Raw genomic sequence first — 21406 nt, 5'->3', positions numbered from 1 at the left:
TTGAGATTTGAATGCAGGAATGAAGGAGCAGAGTGTTGGGACTGAAATGAAATTTATTATCACATCCATGTCTATCTGAAAGCTGATCCATGGCCCCTTATTTGTGAACTCAGTGAAAGATACTAAGAAGAGGCATCACCATATGTGCAGTCACCTGACACAAAAGCCTGGTTATCATCCATGACTCTTCTTGTTTTCATATTAGAGTCCATCATCACATCCTGCAGATGGGCACTCTGTGCTTTTTCTTGAATTCTGCAATCCTCTTCATATCTGTTGCCTTAGTTCAGGATCTACTCACTTTTTACCTGGATCATAAAAACAGCCTCCCCCTTTGTTTGCCTCCCTTCCAACTCACAGCTTCCTTGGGCTTTTGTACACTACTAAACTTGAGCCAGAATGGTTTTTCTAGAATGTAAATCTGATGACATTAGGCCCCTGTTTAGAATTTACAAATGGCTATTTATTGCTTTTCTCATAAAATCCAGTCCCTTAAACTGGAATACAGAGCTCTTCCTGAGCCAGTCCCTGCCTGTCCCACTGAACGCTCTCTTATCACTCCTGCCTGGGCCTTGACCTCCTTTTTTTTTAAGCCTTATTGACCTGGGGTTTCATTCACATGTACTACTCTCTCTCTGCCTTCTGGCCTATACATTGGTTGTTGCCTTTGCTTGAAACTTTCTTGTGGTAGGCAGGACAATGCCCTTTCCTTCTCCTAAGATGTCTGTGTGCTAATTCTTGAAACATGTGAATATGTTACCTTAAATGGCGAAAGTGACTTTACAGATGTACAGATGTGATTAAGCTTAGGGTCTTGAGATGGAGAGATTATCCTGGCTTATCTGGATGGGCCCAGTGTAACCACAGGGTCCTTATAGGAGGAAGGGTCAGAGTCAGAGAAGGTGATGTGATGGCATTGCTAGAAGTGATGGTCAGAGTGATGTCATTGCTAGAAGTGGGCCATAAACCAAGGAATGCTATAGCTTCTCCCTTAGCACCTCCAGAAGGAATGCAGCTCAGCTGTCACCTTGATTTTAGCCTGGTAAAACCCATTTCAGATTTCTAACCTCCAGAACTGTAAAATAATGAATGTCTCCTGTTTTAAGCCACTAAATTTTTGGTAATTTTATACAGCAGCAATAGGAAACTAATACACCTTCCCTGCGGCTAAATGCTATTAATCATTTAATACTCAGCTGAAGCAATGATTCTGGTTTAAGAGATTCTCTTCTATGTTCCTATGGTGAACTCAATATTCCTTCTATTTTACTATTGATATCTATTTCCTCTCTCCCTCTCTCCTCTCTCTTCTCTCTCCTCCTCTTTCAAACCTCTTGCATTCTCCCTGAGAGCTGTGACTCTCTCCTATGTTATTTGAGTCCTAGGTAGCAAAGGGCCTGGCCCATAGGCTTTATGAAGTTGTAGCGTCTTCATCTCTGTGTCCCTCTGCGGTTGTCTTCATGACAGGACTTTGAAGCCACCAGTGCTGCCTGTGTGTTGATGCTCTGCTTTCTGTTCTGAGGGCTTATGTTTATTAGGGGTTTTGATAAAGAGGGAGGAAAGTAATTCATTCAAATCATCTCAGATGAGCTTAGAAAGTTCCAGGGCCTGTTCTGGGGATGGGAAGTCTTTCTGCAGAAGATTCAGGGCTATGCATAGGCCTCTGGAATAGAAGGCCTCGCTTTCAGCATCACAGAAAATGTTTCCTGAGGCTTTTCTTCCCCACCCTGGGCTGTACTCCTGGAATCCTGAGAGGTCGTCTCCAGCTTTGCCCTGAGGTCCCACTCTCCACCGTCCACTGTGACCTCTCCTTTCTGAGGCTCTCAGCCCCGACCACCCCTCAGCCTTTCCTTGCACATTTCTCTGTTCCTCTATTTTTTTACCTGCTCTATTTTCATGACCTGAACTTGATCATTTGCTCCCCTCAGGCCTTCTCTTTTGATTCTCTAGAGACTGTTTTAGAAATTAAAAACAAATATCTCAAATTGACTTCTCCTCAAGGCTATGTGCTTGCCTCTGGCTGACTAGAGGGGATGTCACAGGAAGTTCAGAAAGGAAAACACAAATATTTGAAATAATGATCTTGCTACATTCCAGTCTTGTTATAAATATTTGTTAAATGCATGAGTAGTGAGGAAGAATGGGAGAGAATGCCCAGGTTTTGGTAAGGGAAGCAATTTTCAACTCTAGGCTTTTTTGGGAGTTTCCACTGGTGGCACTTATACCACTGGCTGATAATCACTATTTTAGAAAACCTCCAGGGCTGAACATTTTGGTTAGAAACTGAGTAACTTGGAAGATTCTATCAAAAGTCTGTAGTGAAGACATCTCTGATTTTTAGGTAACCAGACAAGAAAAAATATAGTGCAGGCCACCCAAGCACCTGCCTCCCCACACTCCCTTTCATGAATCACATATTTACATATCATGGGAAAAGGGTGGTTTGCCTTATAGCTCTCTGTTCTCCTCCTCAGTGCCATAGGCAGCTTTTTGTCACTCCTCTTTCCTATGGGCCAACCCCTCCTTTGCTACAGTCGTCCTCTTGAACTTCTGCAACTAGGCCCAATGGTGACATGAATGGAAGACACATTCTAAGAACCATAGTGAAGGCCTGAAATGTTAAGCAGCCCTAAACCCTATATATACTGGTTTTCACATACTTACATAGTATGATAAAGTCTTCTTTATAAATGAGGCAAGTAAACAATTGGCAACAAAAGCAGATATTAGAATAACTATAACAATATATTGTCATAAAAGTTATGTGAGTGTGGTCCATTTCTTAAAATATTTTATTGTACTGTATGAACCCTTCTTGTGATGATGTGAGATGATAAAATGTCTGTGTGATGAGATGAATGATGTAGGCCTTGTGACAGAGCGTTAGGTCAATAGACCTTCTGAAGCGAGGATCGTCTGATTTTCCATTTACTATATTTGGAGGATGGTTGATTACAGGTAACTGAAACCATGAAAGTGAAACTGTGGCTAATGGAAGATGACTGTGCATCCTACTCTTTGCCAACAGAGCCTGGCTTTGGGAAGGCTACAGGTCCCTTAACTACCCTGTCCATTTGTTCTTTCACCACTGCCACTCAAGGAGTAGATATGACTGATAGTAAGATGGACTGGGTTAACTTATGGCAGTGACGACACGGTAGGGGAAAATTTGAAGCTAATGTTTAATATTTCCCATGGTCCCTGATGGAGATAGTCATACTGATGCACTCAGTTTGTAATCTCACCTCTCTTCCGGTCTTTTGGTGAAGTCAGGTGCATTATACATCCACCCTTGGTTGCCCCATCAGCTTCAGGGAATCCCACCCTGCAGCTATAAAGTTTGGTCTGATCTAAGATTCCATCTTCTCCCTATCCTCCCTCCCATCCCTTCTGTAATATAAAGACCCATTCCTATGACTTTGAAATGATGACCTCTAAAGACTTCCTGATGTTTTCAATCTGGGACCCTCAGTGTCCCAGTCTATCTCTGGGGCAGCCAGGGGAAAATTTCAGTCCTCCAGCTGCATTTATCGCATTTGTAGACGGCAGAAAATCCAAAGTCATTGTGAGTCCTCTGTTAATGGTTTATAATGGGTGATAGCTGAAGTTTTCAGAGAATTTCCCATCATTACACTGGAGGGAAGAGACTGAAAGGGGAGCATAAACCCGTGCTTTGCTCTTTGGCAAAATCCCCATGCTGGGGGCGGGGGGACTTTCCTTTCTATTATTCAGGAAGGACATCTTCATTTGATGGTTGCCTAGCTTTGTTCCAACATGGATTTCTTTTCTCTTTAAAGGTGTTTGGATTAGATGTAGTGTGATCCCCTTCATTCCTCCCCTCTCCTCCCACACTGCCCAGAGACCAGGTTTTTAAAGCAAGTTCAGGTATTTCACCAAGTAATGTGTCCCTAGTGGGGAAAAGTCACAGCTTTATTGATTAAAATCTTGGTATAACATCCATAATTGGAGTTTTCCTGTAATTTGGTGCTAGGTTGCCTCACCACTTTCTCTAGGGACTATATATCAAATGCTATTTTTCATGCCCTTGTTTGCTGATAAGGGCCTGATAAAACCACTAGTTTGACCTGATATTCAATTTCCGGAGATGAAAGCCCTGGTGCGGATGGCCAAATGTCCTCAAATACACTGACAATCCATACCAATATTTTAAAAGAAATATATGACTAACGGGAAAAAATATCTTTGGGTTTGGGTGTGTGTTTTTGTTTTCATCCCCTACCTTCAGTGTGTATTTTTATCCATTGCAAACAATTTTCAATCAATAATTAAAATTGATAAACAGATCTACAGGGGGAAAAAAATCCTTCAGTTTGAGTTTAATAGATTGCCTCTCAAAGTCATTCCCTGACACAGCAAATTGCCGAGGGAGTTTGTGCCAGTAAATAGGAAAGAATGGGGTTGATTAAAAAGTAAAACAACACAAAACCTGACATCCTGTTGTGAGTCTAAAAATAAAGCAAAATGACTATTAGCAACCCGTGTTGATTTCTGTCAAACTATCTTTATCTGTTCGGTAAGGACAAGGAGGAATAACACATGGCTTCTAGTCAGAGCAACTTTGGGCTTTATGGGAATTCATGATTTTTTTTTTTACCCTCCAACTTCTCTCTTTTTTGTTTTCTTACGCTTCTCCTGCGGAGACTCATGAGACACCTATTAGTCAGTGTGGAGCCTGAGTTGCTGCAGGAGGAGAAATGGGATGTCTTTCAGATTTTCTTTCATGTAGATCTGTTGCATGTTTACTAAGGTGAAAGGATTAGTGCCCTGGAGATCATTTGCTTTCATAAGCTTTAAACCAGAGCAGCAAAAGCTTCATGCCTTGATTCTCTTCCAACAGCTCTTTCTCGAAGCAAGGCATAGAGGAGCAAGCTGAGACCTACAGATTGCCAACAGACTCTTCCAGCAAAATTGCCCTGTCTCAATCAGTTAAACTGGGTGGGAAGGGAGAGCCTCTGCCAGTTTTCTCCCATCTCTTTCACCATGTGGCGAGACACCCGAAGCATTTCATGGGGCTTTAGGATCAAGATGAAATACTCCAGATTTCTAAGTCTCATTAATACCCAAACCCCAGGCCATATGTATGGATAATTCACATACTTTCTAACCTTTGCATTTTGTGTATAATCTCTCTGCCAAACACTGGTTTTCTGGAGCTTCATGTAGAACAAAAAGTTAAGAAGAAAACAGAAAAAGAAGTTTTTTTTGGTACCCTAACCACTATTTCCATTTAATATAAAAAATAGTAGTAAGTATAGAAAACTAAAATTTTGCTCTCTGGCAATTTATGGCAGGTACTTTCCCATATGACAGGCATCTAAAAGATAATGACTTAAAATGTTGGTTTTGAAATGGAATATAATAGAAGCTGGAATGACAGCTGCAAAACAAACAATAACCCAAAAGCTGGTTTGAAACAAATTCAAAACCAGGTAAATTAAAGAGGTCCCTGTTCCCAAATTACTTTACTTAAGAAATAAAATAAGGAAAGCAAAGCAAAAAGAAAGAAATTTAATTTAATACTCTTTATATCAACCTTCTTTCCCCCAGCTCCCTTGAAATATGGATGTGGCTGCAGGAGTGTCTACACCCTTTTACTGAGGTATTTATGTGGTAATGGACATCATACCCCCGTTTACTAGGCAGTGATCCAGTTCTCAAATGAACTGATTAAATCACCTTCTCCATTTTGAGCTTTGGAAATAAGGAAACTGTAGGAAAAAAGCAAAATAAATTTCACTGTGAATTCACAGATTTTTTTGGCCTTTATATTTTTATACAAGCACAATCTTGATAGCTTCAGAATAACCAACATCATAAACTCTAGATATTAAACTTGAGTTCCATTGATCAATTCTATATTTGGAGAATTTAAAATCTGTGAATTATCTACCACTCCACTTATCCTCAAATAATGATTTCACCTGTATTTCACCTCAGGGAGAAATAGGTAAGATCTTGAAATCTCTGCTATAAAATCTGCAAAGCTACCCACCACTACCTCGTCCTCATTTCCTTCCCTCTGTTTATTATGGGAGGGAGCCTGATATTTCTAAGGCCTATCATTCCCCATGTTTAAGTCCCTTCTTCCTCTGCTTCCTGGCTACCACTCAGTATTCTTTCACATTTTATTTCTGTGTCTTAAGTCTCTGATCTTCCCTTCTTTTTCTTCCATTTAGAAACAAAACAAATAAACAAAAACAAATATAAAAACCTCATTTTCTTCTTCTTCTTCTTTTTTTTTTTTTGAGACAGAGTCTTGCCCTGTTGCACAGCCTGGAGTATAGTGGCTCACTGCAGCCTTGAACTTCTGGGCACAAGGGATCCTCCCACCTACTGAGTAGCTGGGGCCATGGGCGTGTGCTGGAACCAGAGCTGGCTAATTTTTCTTTTCTTTCTCTTCTTCTTCTTTTTTTTTTTTTTTTTTTTTTGCAGGGAAGGGGTCTCACTTTTTTGCCCAGGCTGGCCTCAAACTCTCAAACTCCTGGGCTCAAGTGATCCTCCCACCTCAGCCTACCAAATTGCTGAGATTACAGGCGTGAGCCACTGTGCCCTCCAAAACCACTTTCTTGATTCTAGTTAGCTCTCCCTCCATCCATCTACTGCCTACCTTTCTTCTTCCTTTCACAGCTACACTTCTCTAAAGAGTTGCTACCAAGTGACCTCAAGCTAAATTTGCCGTTCAAAAATAGTCAGAGTATTTTGGTAAACATCAGTAGGTTCTGATCGTTGGAGGTAGAGAAGGATTTATGGCTCCTCGTTGTCATCTTACTTCCAGGTAGTGTGTTATAATGGATGCAAGTCTCAGTTTGAAATCTGCTATTTATACCAATATTTGTTATAAAATAAGCACAAAATGTATAAAACCAGTTCCTATAAAATCAGCTGAGACCATTGCTGTCTTTTGGCATTTGCATGAAAGAATTCCTCTAAAATGACACCTGATATTCTGTGGGACTTTTAACTGGATCGGGCATCAGAGCCCTGTATGTGTGGACGACACAGGAGTTGGAAACCTAGGCTCTAGTTAGAAGATGTTAGGCTATTAGGTTTGCTAGATTCTATAATTTCTTTCAGATGGAGAAGATAGAACCCACACAATCTCTTTTGTTCTCCAAATATCATGAACCCTACTCCTTTCACAAAAGAGAATTTATTTCCAACATCCATTAAGGTAATTAACTATCTGGGGTAGATTGAGATAGTATTTGAAGCACTTGTCTTAGTGCCTCTGTAAGTCTAGATTCCTAATGACATTCCTCTAAGAGCTAACTAACCTCCTACTGAGGTCTGATTAAAGTTAACTTACATACACCTATGAATCATACTGCTTATTCTGAAGAATTTTAAAGCATGTGACTACTTAGTCATTGAACAATTGTCACTTATCCTTATTTCTGCTCTGTTCTCGCTTGCAGCTATATCCACTCTCAGCTGCCTTCTGTCCCCATTGCCCCATAGAATTGTTCTTTCTAAGGTCATTAATAATCTCTGTGTTGAAAAAAATCCAGTGGACACACCTCAGTCCTCGTTTTACTTCATTTCTGGTTGCGTTTAGCACAGCTGGTCATGTCCTCTTTCTAAATGCCATACCCTACAGATTTTCTTCCTGCCACACTAAGCCACCTTGGCCTCCATGGTTGGTTCTCCAGGTAAAGAAGATGGAGAATGAGCAGAATGGTTTCTTTCTCAAGGATGACTTTCCAGGTTCACCTCAAATATTATTACCTATCATTCCACCTAAAAGATGATAAAAAGATACAGAACCAAGGCCTGGAGCTTTGTAAAATCAGATGTTAGCTGGATGCTGAAGAACCAATAAAGGAGGCTGAGAAGTACTGGCCAGGGAGGCAGAAGGAAAATCACCACAGGGTGGAGAGTCGGGAGTGTGTTCCAGGAACAGGAAAATTAGACAACATATTAAACACTACCCAATTAGGATGAGGTCATGGAAGAAATCAGAGAACAAATAATATGGAGCTTGCTGGTCATGGTTGTGACAACAACAATATCAGTGCAGTGGTGGGGACAGAAAACAAATGGGGCTGGAGGGGGGAGAAATGAAAATGGGAGATAAGAGTGAGAGAATTTCTTTAGAAAATTTTTATTGTGAATTGGGGCAGAGACATGTAGTAACAGTTGGAAGGGGATATAGGATCTGTCTTAGTTCAGACTGCCAGAACAGAATACCATAAACTGGTTTAAGCAACACACATTTATTTCTTGCAGTTTTGGAGGCTGGGAAGTCCAAGATCAAGGTGTCAGCAGATCAGGTGTCTGGTGAGGCCATTCTTGCTACAGCATGCTTGTGTACTGATGGGAAAGATCCAATAGAGAGAAGGAAATTGATGATTTAGTAAAGAGGGTATGAAATCCTAGAGAGGATGAGGGGGATGAATTTTATAACACTAGTAGGGGGATTGGTCCTTGATAGGAGCAGGACAGTCCTTCAAATATATTAGGAGACAAGAGAGAAAATGGTTAACTTTATAATTTTAGAAGTTGGAATGAATAGGAATTTAATAATTTTTAAAACTATTGGGATCGTCAAATAGCTAGAAGGAAGAACGTTTGCCTTCTGTAGAAATTGGGTGTAAATAACTTGTTAGAATGTTGAAGGTACATTGCTACATTTGCTCCTTGGGAAAAGCTTTTCCTATAATATATAAAAGTATAATAAGGAATATCAGGCATGTGTGTGTATGGGTACTCAGGTAAAGGATGTGAGATGCACATGGATTCTGAACTTTTATGTGACTGGGCTAAGATATGCATATTGTCATTGCTTTAAAAATGCTATACTTTCCCGTACGATTTGAAAGATATCTGCTTCAATGGAAGATAATAATTAACAGGCAATACCATAAGTAATTTACATCCAATAAATTCACTTGCTTAATTGACAAGTCAAAATGATAACAATGGCGATATCTTGTTGATTCATGGACCACCTGTACACAGAAAAAACCTATCAATTAAATGCAGGTTTTTGTTCTAAAAGGAGGGTGTGTCCTACTCTCTCTGTGAGAACTTCAACACAAAAAGTTGAAGTACTCTGTTTTGCAAGCTTGTGAACAAGTGGTTTTGCTACAAATTCACCACCATCACCACACAGGATGTGCTTGAGGGAATGCTTTTTGAGAAAAAGTTAAAAATACCAAGTGTCAATGACCACTCTGGTGGTTAAACAAAATCCAGCACACTGCTGGAGACTTTTAGCTTCTTCATTTTTTTTTTTTTCCTTTTTATAGAACCAATTAACTCTTACTTGAATTTTCCAAATACATGAGGTTTCACTACCATTTTGGAGGAATGGAGCCAGCGTTTTGGTTGTCACACATAGACTTTCACTAATGTATTTTTCCTCAAAGGCAACTAGATATTCATGTTACTATTGCTTTTCCTTAGAAACAGAAGTCTCTGGATCATAATTACAGGCTTTGAGCAAAGGCAACAGTAGTGAAGAAACCCAGAGCTCTGTAAACATTACTGAAGAACCATGCCAAATATATGCATAAATTCAGGTACGGGGAAACTTCGGGCTTAATGTTCTTAAGATGATATTTGAAGAGTGTTTCCAAAAATAAGGTTTTATAAGGGATTTTGAAAATTTGTTTGTTTTTAAAGGAAGTTTTAGCTTGTCTGGTTGTGCAGATAATCTTCCCTTCGTAAATCAGTGCCTTGCTGTTTTGTTAAGTCCAGGGCCCTGCAAACTGAAACAAAAGGTGCGAAGTTCTTCTCATCCATCTTAATGGGGTGTTAATGACTGCAGAGGCTGACTGAGACCATTTAAATGTGAGCGCTATTAATCACCTAGAAAAAACACAAACACCCAGCTCAAGCCACTGAAATGTAATTGCAAGGGACAGTTGGGTCTAATTTTGTTTTTGAATGAAGACTTGTATTAAAAAAAATGAGCTGCCCCCAAGCCAGCTTGGCAGATTTAAAGCCAAGCCTACAAGCAACTGCCTGCTAAGCTTTTATTGAGATTTGAAGAGGTGGTTTCTTCCATGAACTTGCAGTTTAGCTGTTCTGCATCTAGTGAACAACTTTTACCAATGGCATAAATTTCTACTAGGCAGTCATTTGCCAAATTATATTTCCTTAAGAGGACTTCCGATGTATCCTTTGACCTGGAAATGTGTGTGTGTGTGTGTATGTGTGTGTGTGTGTGTTTTAAGTGCTTCAAGGATATTTTATTCAAGGTTTTAAATAATTTCCTGTTTCCATAACTTGCTTGTTCTGACTCTTTTTGCAACGTGTTTGTCATGTCTGAAACTATGGTTTTTCTCAGATTTTGGCAGGGTTGGGGGGTGGAATGGGCGGTGGTGAATCTTGGCTTTAACTTGGCAAAATTGGCAATATTTCTGGAAAACAAAATGAAAGGTCTAGAGGAGCATTTTTTTTTTTTAAATTGTTGTTGCTGATTTGCAGGGTGGGCTAATGGAAGAGTAGAAATGTAGCAGTTCTACTTTACAGAAAATCAGAGTCTGGCTTCTGTATTAAGTGTAATCTAATGTATTAAATTGATAGAAATACACACAGTGCTAGGTTTCTGTTGAGGAATGTGGAGTTCGGCGCGCACTCTCGGTCAACTCATTCACACATTGCCTGAAGTTTGAGATTAGTAATCAAGGGGTGGTTTATTTATTTTTGCTTTTCTATACATGGCCAAAGTGCATGATCTGTCTTTAGGGTATGGGGATATGGGAGATGGGGGATGTCCCTGGTCCAGGGTTCTTTGCCTGTGACATTGTTTTCCATCGATAACTACCGCTGGGGACAATGACCTGGCCTGGCCTGATCTGACCCAGTTTCATGTACAAGTTGCAAGTTTTGAGGGTATTTATCTCAACTGTTGGACATGTTGTTGATTTTTATTTTTTGACAGGAGCAGCCAAGCCACTTTTGGTTTCACCACTCCTTACATTCACCCTTTGCTTGTTGCCTAGGGCAGAAGGCACTTGGAAAGTTCACAAAGGAAATAAAATACTTTAGTGGCCTCTGAAGTTAAATAAAATACTTGTCTAAGGGTTAGGTCTTTCCCTCCTCCCTTTCCCAATGGAAAGAGGCAGAAAAGCTGTGGATTTTAATAAGGCTAACATTCTAGGTTTGGAAAAGGTCAAGTGACCACAAATGCCTGATAAAGTATTTGCTTTTTTTCAGTATAACATTTGAATTTTAAAATATGATATTTAAGGCAATTATTCTTCAGAAGTTCACTAACTTCAAATGAGTAGGTTCTAAGGGCTAAAAATGCTCCATACTGTCCAAGAGTTGTCACTGATGTTGCTGTCATTGTGACTTAAGGGAGGATTTGAAATGTAGTATGTTCAACATATTGCCAGCCTCTTCCCAGTGCTTGGTGGGTGGGGAGGGAAGAATGGGTTAAAAGGCAATTTGAGCTGCAATCAAATAATTTCAATGTACACATAAAGTACAAGTTATATGTTGTATTTAGCATCTTCAATTACCCATTGTGAAAGTTAGGGGTGAATCTTTGGAAAAGCAGTGAATGTTGCCCACTTCCTCTTTTTCTCTTCCTGTTCTATTATGAGTTGTCAGTTAGCCTTTCTCTAGTCCTTCTAAGTTTGAAGTGTGCAGAATATTTAACATTATTCTACTTCTTCTGAGTTAATTTTAAAAATTCTGAAGTTCCTTCTTTTAAGGCTACCTGTGTGTTAAGATAGCTGTTCAGGAGGAAGCGTGGGAACTGATTTAGTTTTCCCACCAAAAAGCCCTGCACGAATTCAAGTATTAGCCTTGATTCTGGCTCTGCAGCGGCCTCACTGTGTGGTCTTGGCAAGAGGTTGCTATATCTCAGTTTCCCTATCTGTATAAAATGGGGTAATTACCCTAGCTTACTCAGTAAGTTATAGCCTTGAACAACAAATGAATGATGATAAAGTATTTTAAACTACAAGAGAATGTAGAAATTCTAAGTATTACAGTTTTATTTCCTTACAAGGGGTGATAAAGTAAAAGTGAGGTTTAATAACAAATTGAAATTCCTAGATGAAAGGGACTGGAGAAGTTCAAAGTCATTTTATTATTATTAATAATAGGTGTTGTACTGCCTTCGTTCACCCTCCTCATCTAATCAGCATGCATTCCTCGGATTAAAGGGAGTGTGCTCTCTCCAAATGACTTTTATCTACAGTGTTGAGACATTCCTTATCCTGTTTTATGGATATGGAGTTTTGAATGACTATAAACAACTCCATTTTTTAGAAACTTTTTTTTTTTGAAAAGAAGAGAAGCCAAGTTGCCTCTTGGTTCACCTTTGTAAGCATGTGAAGATGTTTATATGAAGCTCCTTCACAGTTCTGTTCTTGTTTGTGAGACCCCTACCTCCTTGCTCATGGATTTATGTTGTTCACTCCACAGACATTCTTAGTTTCCCCTTTGTCTATGTGGAAAGATTCCAATTTTATTTATATAAAGTCTCAAATCATATCTCTAATTTTAATACAAAACCTCTGTTAAGTCAGAATAAATGGAAAGCATAAATACTTTAAAATGCTTTACTTTAACATTTGCAAGAGTGCAGAACAGATTGTAGAAATTTCTCAAGTGAAAGGAACTTGACATACATGACAAATGTGAGGCTCACCTGGCTGAGGGGATGAGAAGATGTGGAGCCAGCATCGGCATGAGTCAGAGTGAGGCTAGGCAAAAAAAGTATTCAGCTTCAAACCACTCTTGTTCTTTTTTCTTTTAAAAAATTTTTAAGACCTGGCGCGGTGGCTCTCGCCTTTAATCCCAGCCCTTTGGGAGGCTGAGGTGGGTGGATCACAAGGTCAGGAGATTGAGACCATCCTGGCTAACACGGTGATACCCTGTCTCTACTAAAAATACAAAAAGTTAGCCGGGTGTGGTGGCGGGCGCCTGTAGTCCCAGCTACTCGGGAGGCTGAGGCAGGAAAATCGCTTGAACCAGGGAGGCGTAGGTTGCAGTGAGCCAAGATTGCGCCACTGCACTCTAGCCTAGGCGACAGAGCAAGACTCCGTCTCAAAAAAAACACACAATTTAAATTTTTCACTTTTTAAAACAATTTCAACTTTTAGATACAGAGGGTACATGTGCAGGTTTGTTACATGGCTATATTGTGTGATGCTGAGGTTCGGGGTATGGATCCCACCACCTAGACAGTGAGCATAGTACCCAACAGGTAATTTTGGTAATTTTTAAACCCACACCCCGCCCTCACTGACCCATCTAGTAGTCCACAGTGTCTATTGTTCTCATCTTTATGTCTGTAAGTACCCAATGTTTAGCTCCCACTTATAAGTGAGAACATGTGGTACTTGGTTGTCTGTTTTTGCATTAATTTGCTTAGGATTATAGCCTCCAGTTGCATCATGTTGCTGCAAAAGATATGATCTTGTTCTTTTTTATGGCTGAGTAGTATTCTGTGGTGTGTATGTACCACATTTTTATTATCCAATCCATCACAACCATGCTAGTTCTGAATCTTTTACCCTGCCTGGTGAAAACCATAATGAATAAAGCATGCAAAATTTATTTGTACAAAAGAATAAATAATGGCTTACTGCAGTAGTATCTGCTGGTAAGTTCGTTTTTTTAAATTCAAAATCTTAATAAGGATCTTCTTTTTGATATTGAACTATTCTGGGATTATGGGAAATGGAAGTATATTTAAAATTTAACAAATTGACAAGAGACACAGTGACCCTTTAGATAACTGGAGTTAAATAATGACAGAAGCAGTGTTCCAAAGCAGTAGATAATTAAATGTCAAACAAGAGTGGCAGACAATGAATGCTGTGGGTCTGGCCTGGCATGTTGGAGGTATTCAAGAAATACTTTTGAATGAGTTCACAGGAGGCTTGGAGTGGCAGCAAAGTCTTGGAGGCCATTGTTAATGGAGCAGACTCTTGGGAGTCAGTTTGGGTTTAGGGATTAATGTGGAGAAAGGATAAGAAAAGGCATTCGAATTGGAAGACCATGGGGAGAGTTGCGAGGAGGGATGATCACCGTGTGTTCACAAAAAATGAGTAAATCTGTGACTGAAGTGGGGGACTGGCAGCTCTTTAATAAAATCACTGCAACGTATAGCTCAAGCTTGTCCAACCCGCAGCCCCGTGGGCTGCATGCAGCCCAGGATGGCTTTGAATGCAGCCCAACACAAATTTGTAAACTTTCTTAAAACATTCTGAGATTTTCTATTTGTAAACTCTCTAAATACATTATGAGTTGTTTTTTGCAATTTATTTGTATTTTTATTTTTTTAGCTCATCAGCTATCGTTAGTGTTAGTGTATTTTATGTGTGGCCCAAGACAATTCTTCCTCTTGCAATGTGGCCCAGGGAAGCTAAAAGATTGGATACCCCAGGCACTGTAGACTATTCATGGAGTTGTATAGTTTCTAAGTACTTTGTAATTCTCCATTAGTTGCATAAGGCTAAAAGCCTACAAGGTGGGCTGAAAGGGTTGTCTCTTGGGAAGCTGAAGCTATGTGGCACCACTTTGAAGGGAGACGCAGTGTGGGGACTCCTTTTCAGAGAAGTGATAGCTAATGATATGCAACTGTTGGTAATTAAACTGGATCGGAAGGCTTAAACTATTAATACTTTCCTCTTCTGAACTAGATTTTTAAGCAACTGTAAATGCAAGCAGGTAGGCTAAGGAAGTCAGGTGATGATGCAAGAACTTTAAGGAGTGCTTACCTGTGCTGTGACTAAGATCATACCATAGACAACCTCCTACATTTTTTTTTAAGGATGGGAAGCCCCTCCTCACTGCCCCCCAACCCCCCCGTGTGAATGAAAGCATATTGAGGAAATACTTAATAATTAGAATCAGGAACCTGATGAAGAATGGCTTGTCACTGACTCACTCAGTATACTGGGGCTGAGTTGATTTTTACCAACTCAAGTTTTACAATCTCATTAATGATTGTTAATAACACAGACAAAGAAAAATACTGCCTTGTTTTCTTTCATCATTATGTGTGAATGTAGCTGCCATTTAATGAGTGCCTGTTACATTCCAGGCTTTGCATATGTGCTTTCAGATATTATCTCCAATTCTTCCCCACATCTCCAAAGCGGTTGCTACAATTCTTTTATAGTAGGAAAAGTCGGAAAACTGAGCCACAGAATGGGTTAGCAACTTTTCCACGCTTACCCAGTCAGTATTCAAAAACTGGTGTGAGTCCAAAGCCTGCACTCTTTCCACTGTGCCACACTGAGGAGCCTTCTCTGTGTAAAAATTATTTTAAAAATGTGTTATCACTCTTCTAAAATCTGAAAGTAATATTACCCAGACTACTCTGAGAGTATATGTATATATATGTAATTACCCGTACATAAGCCTGGAGGCATTTTCACACAAGTGCCTCAATGCACTTTGTATATTCTCAAGTTTTTCTATAGGCAGAAATTTAGTGACAAACTAAAGTTAGAGCCACGTGCAGATAATTCCTTGCCCTTTTCCTTGCCGACTCGGCTTCCTGCAGCCTGTTGTTCTGAACAGAGGCTGCCAGAACCCATGTGTGTGTGTGGAGATATCAGTCCCGAAAGCAGAAATTGGCAACGCTCGGAGGATGAAAATGGCTGCAGATGTTGAGGGCGGGGGAGTTCAAAAGCAGCTCTGTTATGTGGAATCTCACATTTGAGACCTTTTTTTTGGGGGGGTGATTGGGAAACTAATAGCCCTCCACATTTGAGTTAAAACTTTATGCTGCTTTCAGAGGAAATATAAAAGAGCCCTTGCCTTCCCTGCTTAGGCTGAGGTGGCCCTCCCCTTTGTGGCTCATCAACCTTGTGCGTCAGCCTTGGGCCTGGATTCACACCTCCTCCTTGTGACTGGCACTGGTTGAAAGGAAGGATCATGGCCAAGATGTGATCTGGCTGAACAGAAGGGTGTGGTGCCAGCATGGAGCCCCTCTCTCATGTCTAACCCCCATCACTTCATCAGACCATTTCTCTGGCTTCCAATACTTCCATTATTATTTTTTTTTGAACTTGGCATTTTTAGACTCAATAGTATACATATTGCTTAATAAGTACAATTCCTCAAATATTAGAACATGAATAGATTGCCTATTTTCTACCTTTACCCCCACCCCCAACCTTCCAACCCCCAGGAGGAATTTATAATCCAAAATCAGTTGAACAAAACTTGATCCTGTGGTACTTTCCAGAACACTCACTTGTTCCACTGAATTCTTTTCTCTTAATTAGGTTCTGGCGAGGTATATGTGCTGTCTTTGTGGAGTCTCATCTCCTGTGCTGTATGTGTGTACATCTCAGATCAGTCAACCAGATCAATCTCTCAACTGTGTGTCAATACCTTAACCACACCACCCACTCATCAACTTTTCGTTTGAGTTTCAGTCTTTCATTTCTCAATTTCTCACTTATGTTCAACTGCTCATATGACCCAATGAATAATTCCTTTTGTCTCTCCTCTCAATCACCTTTTGTCCCAGCAATAGAGTTAGAACCTGTGACTTGGACTATGAACAAGCTTTCAGGCCATGTGGTAGAACTGGATGAGAACTATGGGATTAAAAGTCTGGAGACAAGAATATTTTTTCTGGTTCAGCAACCTGGGGTTTTGAGTAAGTCTGTTTGCCTTTCTGAGCCTCAGTTCCCTCTTTTGAAAAAGAGCTGATGATTGATCTGTAATATTCATTATTCATTGAAGAAGTAGTTAATGAGTGCCTACTTTTTGTGGCTCTGAGCTAGATGTTGTGCAAGGGTGAGAATATAGACATGGTCTCTGCCTGGAGCTTATATATGGGAGTGTCACCTGTCATTGAAGAATTCCACAAATAACACACTTATCAACCATTATAAGTGCTATGAAAGAGAAGCACAGGGGGCCATAGGAACAGACAACAGATATACTAACCTAGTGGGAACAGGGGAGAGGGATATGTCAGCATGTCAGGATAGGGATATGGAGATGGATGAGGGATAGTGCAAGAATTAACTAAGCAAAGGGGAGGGGAGAGAGAAGCATTCAGGGCAGAGGAAATAGCCAATGTAAATGCCTCAAACAAGTATATGGAAAGAAATGAATGAAGACCACCAAGGTTGAGAGAGACTACAATGGGAAAGGGAGGCTTAAGATGAGGCTACAGATGTAGAGAGAGGCCAAATTAGGTGAAACTTTTAACCTTAAATTGTATTCTAAGTACGATTAAAGGATATGAAAACAGTGGAGTGGCATGAGGTTTGCTTTTTAAAAGTCACTCTGCCTCTGATTAGAGAATTGGTAAGAGGAGGTAGAAATAAATGTGGGGCATTTTTAGTATTCTAGGCAAGAGAAGAGAAGAGAAGAGTATAGCTTAGCAGAGGGTGGTAGAAGAGGATGGAGAGAAACAGATGGTCCTTCCATGTTTGTCTCTGATGCTTTTTCTTGTGAACCAACCCTATCAGCCACACAGGAAGGGATCTTGACTCTTCCTGCACTAGGTTTTTGTTTCAGCTTCACATTTGGCATGTTGTTTACTTTGTTTTGCTTATTCAATATTTTATTTCCCCCACTGGATTTGAAGCCTCTTACAGCAGCTACAATGTCTTGCCTACCTTTCTATTTTCTAAAAAACCTGGCTTTACATATAATGGGTGCATAGTCAGTGTTCTGGTTGGGTCTGTGCTTTTCTTTATGGGCAACTTTATTGGTTGATGTGATACCCCCATCCAGAGGCAGAGCTGAGGGATTTGCTGGCAGGCCTGAGTGGTCTTTAGCCTAAACGTTAGGTTATATTAGGTGAAATTTGCTCTGCTATCGCTGAGGAAACAAAGGAAGGAGAAGGGTTGTGGTGGGAGGAAGGGGAAGAAAGATAATTTCTCCTTTAAAGGTCTTAGTCCGGAGTCACACTCTTCCCTGCTTCGTATTCTCCTGCTGCAGCACTGCCGACAGAATTCTCACACACACACAGTTGCCTAGTCATTTTAAGCGTGATAGTAGGAGAAACTTCTGGAGTGTCAGGATCATCGACTGAAGCAGATGAAGCCTCACCTGGTGCTGACTATAGGTTTCGTTGCTCTGAGGTGGTCACTGATTGCTCTTCTGAGCCCTTCCTAACCTTTCAGCAATCTGTTCACGTGGTTCCTATCCTCTCCTCAGAGGCTGAGGTACTTTCTTCAGCTACTTTGTAGCCATTGGCAGAGCACAGTCCTTTCCTGTTTGGATCCCAGATCGACCCCTTTTTGGTGTCTGGTTGAAACTCTTGTCTGAGCCGCAATTTCTTCAGAAATTAGGAGTTTTGTTCTGGGTTCTCTTTCCATAAATTCTATTTCCTCTAGGTTTCTTTCCTTTTGTACTCCAAGAGACTTTTAATGGTCATTCTTCAAATTTGGGGACTTCAGAACAGTTCATGACAGGTATTTTCTTTCCCTCATCTGCTTTGTTAAAGAAAAAATAATAGGAGAAGAAACTTTAGCTTTCCTCAGTGCCGTTCCTTTTTCCTCAGAGCCTACTTCGAGTTCCTTCTACTATAGTCCCTTTATAGGGCTTGTAATAGATGATAATGTGCTAAAAGCAATCTCTATTAGACTCTGGGAAGTCTCACTGTCTTCAATTAGACACTTTAAGATTCTTAAAACCCCCCAGGCACATTTAAACTTAAAAAGCTAGACCTTGGTCTGGGATCAGCCTTCATTCATACTTATTTTCTGGTGAGAGTGGAATTTTTCTCTGGCTGATATTTTTCAATCTAGAATTACAAAATACTTGTGGCTGAAAGTCACCTTAGAGACCATCTCAATTCTTATCTATACTCTTATTCTATTGTTAAGAAACCTAAAGGCCTGGTGAATCAAGTAGTTTGTCCCAAGTCATTTAGTTATTCAGTATTAATGACTAGAATCTTTGTCTTCAAAGGCCTAACTTTCCATTCTTTGTAATTCTCTACTTTAATTTTCTACCGAAAGTCATACAGCAGGAAAAAGACATTGTGTTCTCACAGGGCATTGCATCATTCATTCCATCAATCATTTAACAAATATTTATTGAATGCCTATATAAGCAAGGAGCTGTGCTGGTGCATAACGAGTATGCATAAACAGCTTGATTTAAATACAAGCCAAATACAATTAATTTCTATTAACTATTTATAATTGTAAGTTCTTTTCCTAGGAACTGAAAAAATACAACCAAAATATTTTATGGTTCTATCATGTACAGACAGTTATTTTAGGAAGAACAGGGAGAATGCCATGTACTAATTATTGCTGAGTTATGGATTTCTTGAGTTTTATATAAATGTTTTGGTATGAAAAGAGGCGGGGTAAGCAAGCTTAAGTTTTTGTAAAATAAATATTGGAGATTAAGACCATCTTCAGAATAGCTACGTGGTGGATAAAAAGTTCAGAAAATGTAATGTAGAGGCCAGGAGTGGTGGCTTACGCCTGTAATCCCAGTACGGTGGGAGCCTAAGGAGGGCAGATCTCTTGAGATCAGGAGTTTGAGACCACCCTGGCCAACATGGTGAAACCCTGTCTTTACTAAAAATACAAAAATTAGCCAGGCACGGTGGCAGGTGCCTGTAATCTCAGCTACTGGGGAGGCTGAGGCAGGAGAATCCCTTGAACCCAGCAGGCAGAGGTTGCAGTGAGCCTAGAAGGCACCACTGCACTCCAGCCTGGGCAACAGAATCAGACTCTGGCTCAAAAAAAAAAAAAAAAAGGATATAATGTAGAATGAAATTGTTCTTCCTGAAAACTGTGATCAAGATGTTTGTTTTACAGGTGGCTTATTATTACATCTTGAAAGGACTGGATATCTGAGCACTGTCTGACATTACTTTTGACTTCATTGGAGGCAACCTAGAAAGAGAGAGATGTCTCAGCAGTTTCTTTATCAATTGCTACCTTTGGATTTAGCCTTCTGTGGTCATTTTGAATAGCAAGCATCTGAGACAGCAAAAGTGGGCACAACTGCCAAAACCACAACTCACGGTCAAAAGAATTGTCATCCATTTGGGGATAAGAGTCATGATGTGATATTCAAAGAGTGCCATGTCAGGAGTCAGAGAGCCTGGGTCTGTGCCTAGTGCCAGCTTTTCTTCCCTTGTATGACCTCCTGGCAGGCCACCTAATCCTATGGATAATTTTTCCTCACCTTTAAAATAGTGATAAAAGCTCCTGCCCTACCTATGGCATGACATTATTTTGAGGATCAAATGAGATTGCTGCTTTCAGAACTCAAAGACCTCTGGGAATATACGGCAGTTTTTGTTTTTAAAAACCTAGAAAATTGACCAGTAACAGAAGTATTTACCTTGCAGAAATTAGTGTTTCCTTCTTTGGTGGGTGTTGGGAGTCTGTGTGCATATTTTACTCTGTGGAAAGCACTTCTGTTTCCCTTGCTTTGAAACTGGCAGGAGATAGGCTCAGTGCTGGTGGGAAGTAGCTAGCCTCTGTTATCCCTTCAAAGAAGCAAGAACAGGACTGAATTTTATTAGAGAGGCTCAGTGTGATGGACATGATGAGGCAGCAGCCACTGGATCACTCCCAGTGATCTCTCATTCCCGCAGAGTCATGGGAACACTTCACAGACAACTGATGTGAGGTTCTGAGTCATGTTTGCAATGTTTCCAGGTGATGGCTGATACCAAATGTTTCTTTTTCTTTTGTGCCAGGGCTGTAGGTTCTGTTGTGTCATGGTAGAAACGAGTAAAAAAAAAAAAAAAATCCTTTTGCAATGCTTGATTGTAGAGAGGGTTTTATTTTACATTCCATTATTTCGTGCAATAAGCTCTCATTGAGTGGGCACCATACAAGGCATTAGTGATACAGGCCTAAGTGTTTGGGAAGACTGTGCCATGGAGTAATTACATCATACTGTGGTGGTAAAGTGCTGGGTTGAAGTAGTTAAAGCTGGAATACTTCCTTCGTATCTGTGCTCTACTTATCTGGCAACCTCAGAAGGTATGTGTTCTAGAAAGTGCAACGGTAAGATGGTAGAGATTATGTTAGTTTGACTTCTGTGAAACACATTTTCATTCCTTCTTTACCCTGCCTTTCATCAGCATTCAGCATTGTGAAAGTAACAGAAGTGAGAAATAAATTTGGGTTTGTCTGAGGCAGAAGCTAGCAGTTATTTATGTTAATATATTTATTTAATGACTGTTTAATTAATAAGCAAGATCTTTGCCTTCAATTAACATAAATTCTAGCTAAGGGCACAATGGTCACACAATGTAGAAATTCCTAACATGTTGGGTGTGGATTTATGGTATGGGAGTTTTATTGTAAAGGGCCTACAATAATACATCAAGCCTAATCCAAACAAAGGATATGCTATTAGTTTTAATGCATATAGGATCTGTTGTGATTACTAAAATACAAATCTAATTAAAGTTACTAAATTCATGGTGTCTCTTTACCATTTTACATTTTACTTTGAC

At 40.0% G+C, this 21406-nt stretch overlaps 1 protein-coding gene across 1 annotated transcript in view; it reads left to right on the top strand.

Annotated features, from left to right (window-relative positions):
• Nucleotides 1-12172, top strand: part of EFNA5 (ephrin A5) — a 376304-nt gene extending 364132 nt beyond the window's left edge. Inside the window, exon 6 of the transcript XR_008525420.2 lies at nucleotides 9427-12172. The gene's annotated coding sequence lies outside the window, so the exon portion shown is untranslated. The remainder of the gene's footprint in view (nucleotides 1-9426) is intronic.
• Nucleotides 12173-21406: the final 9234 nt, after the last annotated feature.

Source organism: Pongo abelii, chromosome 4, assembly GCF_028885655.2.
Source record: "Pongo abelii isolate AG06213 chromosome 4, NHGRI_mPonAbe1-v2.0_pri, whole genome shotgun sequence".
Taxonomy (NCBI): domain Eukaryota; kingdom Metazoa; phylum Chordata; class Mammalia; order Primates; family Hominidae; genus Pongo; species Pongo abelii.
The sequence above is the reverse complement of the archived record's forward strand: the minus strand, read 5'-3'. Positions and strand labels throughout refer to the sequence as shown.